A 9,774-nucleotide genomic window follows, 5' to 3' on the forward strand; every position below is an offset into this window, starting at 1 on the left:
TGGCTGATGGGGTCCACCTGGCGGACGCATCTTTCTCTGGCCAGGGAGAGGGGCTTTTCGGGTGGAGCTTTTGAGAGCCCAGACTTTATGAGGCCCTGAAGCTCCCATCATCCCCCCCGCCCCCCACACCGTTGCCTGTGCCCCAGGCACACGTGGAGGAGGCCAGAGATGGGGGCACGAGCTGAGGGGCCTGCTGTTCCAACCTAGCAGGGAGACCGTGGTGAGTTCCCAGCCTCTCTGGGCACAGCGTCCTCACTCATTTGGGCCAGAGGCTCATTCACAGGCACTGGTGACAGCAGCAGGAGAAGGGGGACCACCAACTGTGTGGGACGGGCAGGCCATGCTGTCCAGAGCCCGGGGGTCCAGGAAGAAATCAGGTGGCTCTGCCGTCCATCTTAGTTCCCAACCAGGGATCGAGCCCGTGCCCCCTGCAGTGGAAGCGCCGAGTCCTGGCCGAGCCTTGAAAGATGAGCGGGCAGACAGTCCAAGAAACAATCTCGTGGGGCGAGGGACCAGCCTGAGTGAAGACACAGAGAGGAGCAAGAACGAGCCTCTCGGTGGAGCGTGGGGACCAAAGGCCTTGACTCCACTGCAGTGCTGGGCGAGTGGCTTCCTTTCAGAAGCTTCAGGGTTCTGATCTGTAAAATGGGGTGGCAATGCCTGCCTGCCCCCAACAGACCCTGCAGGCACCTCCCTGAGGTTCCCAGGAGCATGGTCCTGCAACCCACCCTCGGCAAGCCCACTTGCACTGAGCCCCCAGCCCCAGCTCCCACCACCCCCTCCAGCCACACAGAGGGGTCAGGGACCCCTCGTGCTCTATTTTAAACACACTGCCTAGATCTCCTGCCCCCAGACCTTCACCAGAAGACTCCTGAAACTCCTCTTCAGCCCGTGAAGAGTCTGGCACCTCCTCCAGGGAGCCCTCCTGGTTGTCCCAGGTAGCCTTTAGATGCTCCCTCCCCTTGGCCCCCCACAGCCCCTTTGCTCTCCCATCTCAACCTGGATCCGGCTGTGCTGTCTGTCTCTGTTTCTCCAGGAGAAGCCTCTGGGTAGATCTGGGATGATGATTTGTCTATACTCTGCACTTGTCAAGTCCAGAGTGGTGCCTGGGCCGTGACTACTGTGGCTGCGAAGCCTTCTTTGGCAAGTGGAGGTGGAGGTGGTGATGGTGATGGTGACGATGGTGGAGGTGATGGTGGTATTTTAGAGACTAAAAAGAGGGAAAGTGTCTGGGCTTCCCTGGTGGCGCAGTGGTTGAGCGTCCGCCTGCCGATGCAGGGGACGCGGGTTCGTGCCCTGGTCTGGGAAGATCCCACATGCCGCAGAGCGGCTGGGCCCGTGAGCCATGGCCGCTGAGCCTGCGCGTCCGGAGCCTGTGCTCCGCAACGGGAGAGGCCACAACGGTGAGAGGCCCACATATCGGGAAAAAAAACAAAAAAAAGAGGGGAAGTGTCTTCTCCACCCACTGGGTCCAGTTTGAACCTGGATTTGCCCTTATGTGTTACAGTCCCTGGACAAGACCTGCCCCCTTCAGCCTCAGTTTTCCATAGTGGGGTATTAGGAGTCTCAGTTACTCAGATACAGGCTGGGGGTCCCACAGTTCAACTCAGTTCTGACACTATCTACCCAGAGGTGGTGTCAGAGCCCCCAGGTTAAGGGCTCAGTCCTACAAGACTGCTTCCCACCCTTCAGAGGCCAGTTGTAAGTCCAGGTTGTCACCTGTGCTTCTGACCTGCTGGTTATAGATTGGAGGCTCTGACGACCCCCTCCTCATTAATTTGCTAGTGCGGCTCCCAGGACTCAGAGAAACGTTGCATTTACTAGATGACTGGTTTATTATAAAAGGATAAAACTCAAGAACATCCAGGTGGAAGAGCTGCACAGCGCGAGGTGTGAGGAGAGGCACAGAGCTCCCACGCCCTCCTCAGCCGCGCCCGCCCAGCACCTCTGTGGCTTCGTCAGCCCAGAAGCTCTCAGAACCCCATCCTTTCTGCATTTTTATGGAGGCTTTATTACCTTGGCACGATTGATTAAGTTATTGGCCATCGGCGACCGAGTCAACCTCCAGCCTCTCTCCCCTCCCCGGAGGTCGGGGATGGGGAGGTAGGACTAAAAGTTCCAAGCCTTTCATCATTTGGTGGCGTGACCAGCCCCCATTCTTTGGTGCTTAACAGGAGTCACCTCATCAACATAACAAAAGACACCTTTCTCACCCTCTGCACTCAGGAAATTCCAGAAGTTTTAAGAGCTCCGTGCCAGAAGTGGGGACGCGACGAAGACCAAACTTGTATTTCTTACAGTAAATCTCAATGTCACCCTTCCCAGATCCGCCCCTCAGCTCTGGGCTGCCGGGGCGTCTTTGCTGTCCTCCATGGGTAGAGTCAGGATCAGGGCTGGGTGACCGCCGCTGGGCCAGGCAGGGGGTTCGGAGGCCTGGCACCCCCTATGCACGGTGGGCTGCCCGAGCCTGCAACCCCAGCGTGCCCGGCCTGGAAGGGTGGCCCCGGCCTGGGGGCAGAGGCGGGTGTAAGGAAGTGGGTCCCTGGGATGAGAGCGCTGGTGACACCTCCCTTCCCGGCCTCATCTGCACCGTGGAGACAGTTAACAACACGAGGTCGCTGTCCCCTCCCCCATCCCGTCCAATGTGCTTCCCGCTCTCGTCCCCCAGGACTCACGTGGACAGGTCTTTGTCCCCGGACAGCCCCTGGCCTTCCGCCCTTGACCTTGGGGGTCCACCCAGTTCTGGCTTCCTCCAGAGTCCCCGACAACCCCCCGTGTTCCCACCAGAGGGCGCTTTGCAGCCGGGAAATGATGGGCCCGTGGAACTGGCAGTGCTTAAGGAAGGGCGCTGGGGGGACAGGCACCGCGGAGCTGTGACCCCTGCAGGCCCCTCCCTGGTGGTGCTGCCTGGGGGGCTGCGAGGAGGACATCTGAGGGTCTGGAAGGGGCTCAGGCACAACAACCCCCCAGGCGGGGAGACTGAGGCCGAGATGGCCGCGAGAAGTGGTGGGAAAAGCATTTGAATGTAGGGTCCCCGTGGGGCTAAGGGGCTCCATAAGGCCCCAGAATGGCCCTCCTGGGGGGCCGAGGACCCTGAAAGGGACACAGCAGAGGCCAGCGCGGCCGAGCGTCTGGGTAAGCGTGGGAAGGATGGATTGCCTTCTGTGCGGCCATTCATTGCTGGTGGGCCCTGGCGTGTTCCCACGGTCTGGCTGCCGTGACCGGTGCCGCGTGCGGGCATCGGAGGGAGACCCAGCTCTCAGGTCCCTGGGACGCACCCAGGACTGGGATTATCGGGTCATACACGATGTTTCATTTTTGAGGAACCACCAAACTGTTGTCCACAGCGATGGCCCCGGCTACCCCCACCCCCCGGCGCGTTCCACTCTCTCCTCCTTGTCATTTCCCTTCTGTTTTACTGTTGTCATTATTTTCAGCCCCCAGTGATGTGAAGGGGTATCTCGTTCATTGTGCCTCATGCATTTTTATGGCTGTGATAATAGCCTGTGCTCTTCCCTCAGGAGCTCAGGGTCAGGAGGGAGACACCCTAAAGCCAACCAACACCCCCCCGGCGTCAAGGAAGGCCACAGAGGCAGCGGGTTGGGGAGAAATCCGTACTTCCAGGAAGCATCCAGAGGACAAGGCGAGCTGACCAGCAGGGCAAGTGTGTAGTCTAGTGTGCTCCAGGCGGTGGTGGGCCACACACACGCAGACGTGCACACACACACACACAGACACGCCCTCACGGAGACACACACAGACTGACACGCGGACACACCCACACGCGCAGACACACCCACTCGCACACACGGAGACACACACACACAGACACGCACTCACAGAGACACACCCTCACCCTCTGAGGACTGTGCTGTCATCACAGCTCACTCACTCAGACATATGTCAACCAACAAGGATCTTTTTGAGGCCTACTGTGTACCAGGTTTTGTGCTAAAAGTTTTGGGGGGTACAGAAATAAGCAGAAATTTAACTCCTTCCCCTTGAAAAAAAAAATGGAGCCAAGTGTGGCAGGAGATGTAAGACCCAGTTGGAGCTGCACAAACCTCCCTTCTCAGCGCTGGGAAGGGCTCAGACACCAGAGCGCTTGGCAGGCAGATCCCGGAGGACTTCCTGAGGCGGCGTGAGGCTGAGGCGACGGCCAGCAGCGCTGCTGGCGCAGGGTATGGGGCATGCAAGGCCCTGGGGTGACTCTCAGCCTAAAGGAGGCTGTGTGGCTGGGGGCCTGGGTGAGGGCTGAGGGCTGTGGGCACAGCAGCCAGCGGGCAGTGCCCAAGGCCTGGGAGGGAGCTGGTCCTCGGCCAGGGGGCGGGCGGGTGGGAAGGTCTCCCCAGTGAGCAGGGCTCAGGGAAGGGCAGTTCCGCTCTTGAGACTTTTTACTCTCAGCTCCTTGCATCCGGTTCGGGGGGCTGGTCCACAGGCCTGGAGGCGGGGCCGTGTCCTGTCTCCTAGAGCAAGCCCTGGGGTCGCAGAGGGAGGGGGTCGTCAGCTGGAGTACCCAGCCGCCAGCTGCCAGGACCCTCACCCCAGCCTTTGGGCCGGATGGAGAGCAGCAGATGAGCACACTGGGTGTGGTGTGTGCACTAGAGGAAGTGCACAGGGGCTGGGGGACAACCAGAGCTGCGCCTGCAGGGAGGGGATGCCTGGAGGGGTGGGCGGGGAGGACCCACACAGTCCCACAGCGGGGACCACGACAGGCAGGTCCCAGCACGGGTCTGAGCCTGTGTGGGTGGGGTGGCCGCAGAGGGGCTGCTGGCACGGGAACACCCCGACAGGAGGGAGAGGGGTGTAGCCCACGGAAGGCCGCGGTATCTGAGACCAGGGAAGGCGGCCTTGAAGGGACCTGTAGGCGAGCTCACAGCCAGCATAAAGGCCCTGCGGCCTGTAGGAAGCAGCTCAGCACAGCCCGAGGGCAAGGCTGCAAGAGAGGCGCAAATGTGAGGCTGAGATTTTCTGAAGTCCCCCCAGCTCACCCCCGAGGCAGGGTCCCAGGGCCCCTCGTCATTTTCAGGCTGAAAGGATTCAACTGGAGGTGCCTCCTCTGGGAATGAGGCGCCTTGAGTCACAGCGCCTGGTGGAGGGTTCACTCCAGGACACGCTGTCTTCTGAGTTCCGGCTTCCTGTGTGGCAGGGACGGGGTGGGGGGGTCTGGCCCAGGGCCACCCCTCCCCAGGCCAGCGCATTGTCCGCCCTGTGGCCGGAAGCGGCTCCTGCCCAGGGCAGGCGGGGGCTTGGGGACTGCGAACCTGGCTCCGCGTCTGCGCAGAGGCCACCCTGGCCCCCATCACCCTCTGCTCACTGGCCTGGATGGCGGGGCTGGGGGAGGGCAACCCATCCCGGCTCCCACCCAGGGCCGCCTCCAACTAAAGTGAGGGGGTTGGACGTGGGTGGCGGGCGGGGGCCCTGCCTCCAGCACGGCCCCCCAGGCTGGGGCCCCTTCCCTGTCCCTGCATCCCCCCAACTCTCCCCGCGACCATCTAGTCACCCAGCTGGGGGGTGACCACCCCATTACTGGCCCGGACTGCAGATGGTCACCTCTCGGCCAAGGCAAAGGGGAGAAAGCCAGAGGGGAGAAAAGCCAAGACCTAATTTACAAGTGAAACGACTCCAGGGATGGCCTCGGCCTCCTCCCCCAAAGGAAAAGAATCCTGCTGTTCGGTTCCCACCAAGGCCCTACAGCCGCAGAGGCTTCAGTTTCTGGCCCCAAGGGAACTGGACCTTCAACTCCAGGCACAGGGATTGGTGGCTGGGCCGGTGCAGAAGTCAATCCTGGGAGGCCACAGTGTCCCCTGGACCCCATGGCGCCCACCCTGGGCTGGGGTTTCAGGGGCCGAGACACCCCGCCTGGCCGAGCATCCTTGAGGAAAGATGGCTGCGTCCGGCGGGCAAGACGGAACCCACTTGTTCATAGTCGAATTCGTATCTAATGCTCTGGCTCTAGCAGACCCGTGATCTTGGTCAACAGGGTAACCTGAGTCCGCTCAGAGCGCTCTTTCTCCAGTGGCATCTCTCTCCTTCAACGTCACCGTCGGCAGCGCCCAGCCTCGGACACCCTCTGTCCAGGCAGGCAGCCTCCGGGGTCCTCCTTCCAGCCAGGTCCCCCTGGGCCACCCATGCCTCGATCGCTGCACATCCCTCTTGGGGCATCTGGAAGAGTGGACGTGCTCTCGTGGCCACTGCAGGACCGCCCCACCTCACCTTCACCAAAGCCGGGAGCAGCACGTGGCTCCGCCCACTGCGATCTCAGGGCAGCGGGCACAGGCCAGCCTCGCCAAACCCTCAGAGCCCAGCCTGGCCCTGTCCTGAGGGTCTGCAACCCCCTTAGGTCCAACCCCCCTGGAGGCCCGCCGCCGCGCCAGGTCAGGGTCACTGGCTCATCATCTCCCCAGAGCCATTGTTTGGGACGTGAACTCATGTTGGCTGGGGCTCCGGCTTCTAGAAGCTCCTTTTCTTGTTTTTCTTTCAAAAATGTGGTCTCAGCCATGCTTTTCAAAGTCTATTTTAGTGTCAAAAGCTGGACAGAATCCATTGTCCTTCCCTGAGAGATCTCCCTTCTCTCTGCCGCTGCCTGGAACGGTATGGGGGGTTGGAGTGCCAACGCTGGGGAGAAACACCCCCCCACCAGGCAAGTAGGGCCAGGCTCATTTGTCAGAGAAGTCTTCAGGTCCGAGTGAATGATCAGGTCAGAACCGTGCTCTGAGTGAGCATCTGGGAGCCTGGCACACGCTCCTCCCATAACCTTCCGTGGCTCCCCATTGCTCTCCAAGCCTCCCACCTGCTCCCTCCTCCCCAGGCACCCGGGATCCCTGCCTCCGCTGACGTAGGCCCCAGAGTCCCATCAACACAAGTTCACAGGGCCAGCTTCAAACGACCTTCTCAGCTCCTTGACTCCAGAAGGGCCACGGACCCACCTGTCCTGCCCACTGCTCGTGGCCTCCTTCCCACCTGTTCTCCCCTGCACCACCTTCTCTTGATTGACCCTATTCAGCTTCAGCTCTCACCTGTGAGGCCCCCTCCTCCAGGCAGCCTCTCTGGATAGCCCTCCGCCTCGCCCCTCCCCGCCCCCCACCGCCAGGCTCTCACGGCCCCGGGACTTTTTCCATCACCCCCGCCTCTTGGCTAGACTGAGTTCCTTGGGACAGAGGCCTGGGATGCCATCTGCAGGACATTCTCTCCGAAGAGAGGGGACAGCTCAGGGGTGTCCTTCCTGCCTCCTGTACTCAGGAGCCTGGGGGCCAGGCTGGGTGGAGGGGCGGCCTTGACACTGCTGTGAGACCAGGAGCAAGGATTTGAGCCCAAGCGGAGGGCGTGAGCGTCCCGTGCCCAGCTGGCATCTTTCCCGAGGGCAGAATTCCATGTCATTCGGGGGTGGGGGCTGAGGAGCCTGAAGGAAGGAGTCAGGGTCACCTCGCCCAGAAGGGATTTGGGGGTACAACCAAGATGCCACAGGACGTGGGATGAAAAGTAGAGGTAAAAGATGAAAGGAAAGCACGGGCAAGAAGGTAGGTCTAAGTGGAGCCGGAGGTGAGCTCCCAGCTTTTGTTCGAATCTTCCCAGCAGCCAAGGCAAAAAGGGAAAGTGGCGGTTTCCACAAGCGATTCCTCTGTGGTTAGGGTCGGAAGGTGTCAGGTCTCGACCCAAGTCGGGCTGCCGGGCACAGGGGCCCCACCTGTCAGGCCCGCAGCACACGCCCATCACTGCCACTCGCTTCGACCTGACAACAGCCCAGCCCAGTGCCTGTCACTCCTCCCACTGTACAAGTAAGGAGACGAAGGAAAGGTGCAAGCGGTCTCCGTGATCCGGTGGGTCTGTGTGTCCTCGGGGTGCAATCCCTCAGCTTTGTGCGGTGATTTCACTCCACAGCCTGGTGTGCTCTCTCCTCCTTGACTGACCCCGTGACCCTGTGAGGGGAACACTGAACCTGGGCATGTCGTGTTCACCCCGACCTCCCAGCCAGGTGCCACTGGATGCTGGGTCTGTGCTGGAGGACTTGCCTCTGCCTGACTCCTGGGCACTGCCACGTCTGTTCTCCCCCTTCCCCAGCCACTGCCCAGGCCACGGCCCTCTCCCTGCCTCTCTGCAGACCAGCGGGGGGCCAGCCCACGAAGGTCAGGAGGTGTCATTCGGAGTAAAGAGAGCGAAGGTGGTGGTTCAACTCTGTCCAGAGAGACTGCACAGAGAAGCCGGGGCCCACCTGTGCCGTGATGTTTGTCCCTGTTGCTGGGTTAGCTGCTAACAGATCAGCCCGAAAGACAGAGGCTTGTCATGGCCGTTTTATTACCCTCATGGACTCCCCGGGTCCAGAATTTGAACCGAGTGCGGCGGGAGCGCCTCACCTCTGCTGCACCAGGTCGGGGGCCTCGCTGGAGGTGGCTCAGGGTCCGGGGGCTGGAGTCACTGCAGGAGCCTCGCTCCCACGTCGGGCAGTACCGGCTGTCAGCTGCGACCCCTCAACGTGGCTGCACCTCACCCGGCTGGGTTCCTAGAGCCAGTGCCCGAGAAGGCCGGGTGGCGGTGCCGGCTGCCACAGCCCAGCCCCCGAGCCCACCCAGCGCCCTTCCACGCCTTCTACTCACCCAGGCCGTCACGGGCCCATCCAAACCCAGGGCGAGGGAAATTAGATGCCGCCCCTGGACGGCGGCATCAGTAAGGTTCTAAAGAAAGGCCACAGAGTTCCATCTTTTTGTTTGACTCCAGGCGGGGCTTCTCTGCGTTTCTGCAGCTGCTTCCACCCCTACGCCTGACGAGGAGCTTTCTACAGCCACAGTCTCCCTTCTTCGGGGCTTTGCCACCCCCTCCCCTTGCATCTGCAGACCCACTCTCCGCCAGCTCCAGCTGCCCGGAGGCTGACCTGGACGGAGGGACGCACGTACAGGCTTCCCGAGCGCTGACGTCCACTTGGGCTCAGCCCGTAGGCGGCACTGGCAGGAGGACGGGGGCCTCTACCAAAGGCCGGCTCCGGGCTGGGGGCCCAAGCCCGCCCCCGACCCTCCGCCACCAGCCCCAGAGAACTGCTCATCCCCGGCAGCTCGTCCTCAGCTCTGCACACAGCCATGTTTCTTCATGAAATGCTCCTCAAATGCCCCAAACCGAGGGTGCTCTCCACTTCCTTTAGCAGGGCCCTTGCCCCGCAGCAACCTTGGGGAGAGAAGATGTGCACTCCTGTTCGGAGAGGGTGGTCCCTGGGTCCCACCGCCTCCACGCGGCTCGGGCCGAGGCCCGGGCCTCCACTCCTCGGCTTTGCCCACCAGCCTCCTGCAGAGACCTCCTGCTTTGAGCAGGTCACTGCCCGGTGGTGGGGGCAGGGCTGGGTATTTTAACTCCAGAAAGACCAGGCCCCAGAGGGGGAGCAGACGCCAACGCAGACAGCTGAACAAACAGCCCCGGTCGTGTTTCCAAGGCCCTTGCAGCCTGGCTGCCCCGCGCCGGAGGCCACTGGAGGCCAAGAGTGGGGCTGCGTCCCTCGGTGGACATGGCGGCAGCCCCCTGCCCCCGTTTCCCAGCTCCTGGGTCCCACACCCTCTGTCTGGTGCTCAGTGGGAGGGGGTTCAGACCCTGCCTCCCAGACCTGGCTTTGCTTTCACCCCGGGACCTTCCGGACGTTCCTTCTGCTCCCTGGCCTCGATGTCTCCATCTGACTGAAATGCCCCCCAGTGTCGTGGGACAACCAAGGTAGTGGGTGTCAAAAGCCACGGGAATTGGCGTGCAGGGTGGGGAAGCCTTGAGGGGTGCAGTGAGGTCTCCCCAAGGGTGGGG

Source organism: Leucopleurus acutus, assembly GCF_964270905.1.
Source record: "Leucopleurus acutus genome assembly, chromosome: 11".
Lineage (NCBI taxonomy): Eukaryota > Metazoa > Chordata > Mammalia > Artiodactyla > Delphinidae > Leucopleurus > Leucopleurus acutus.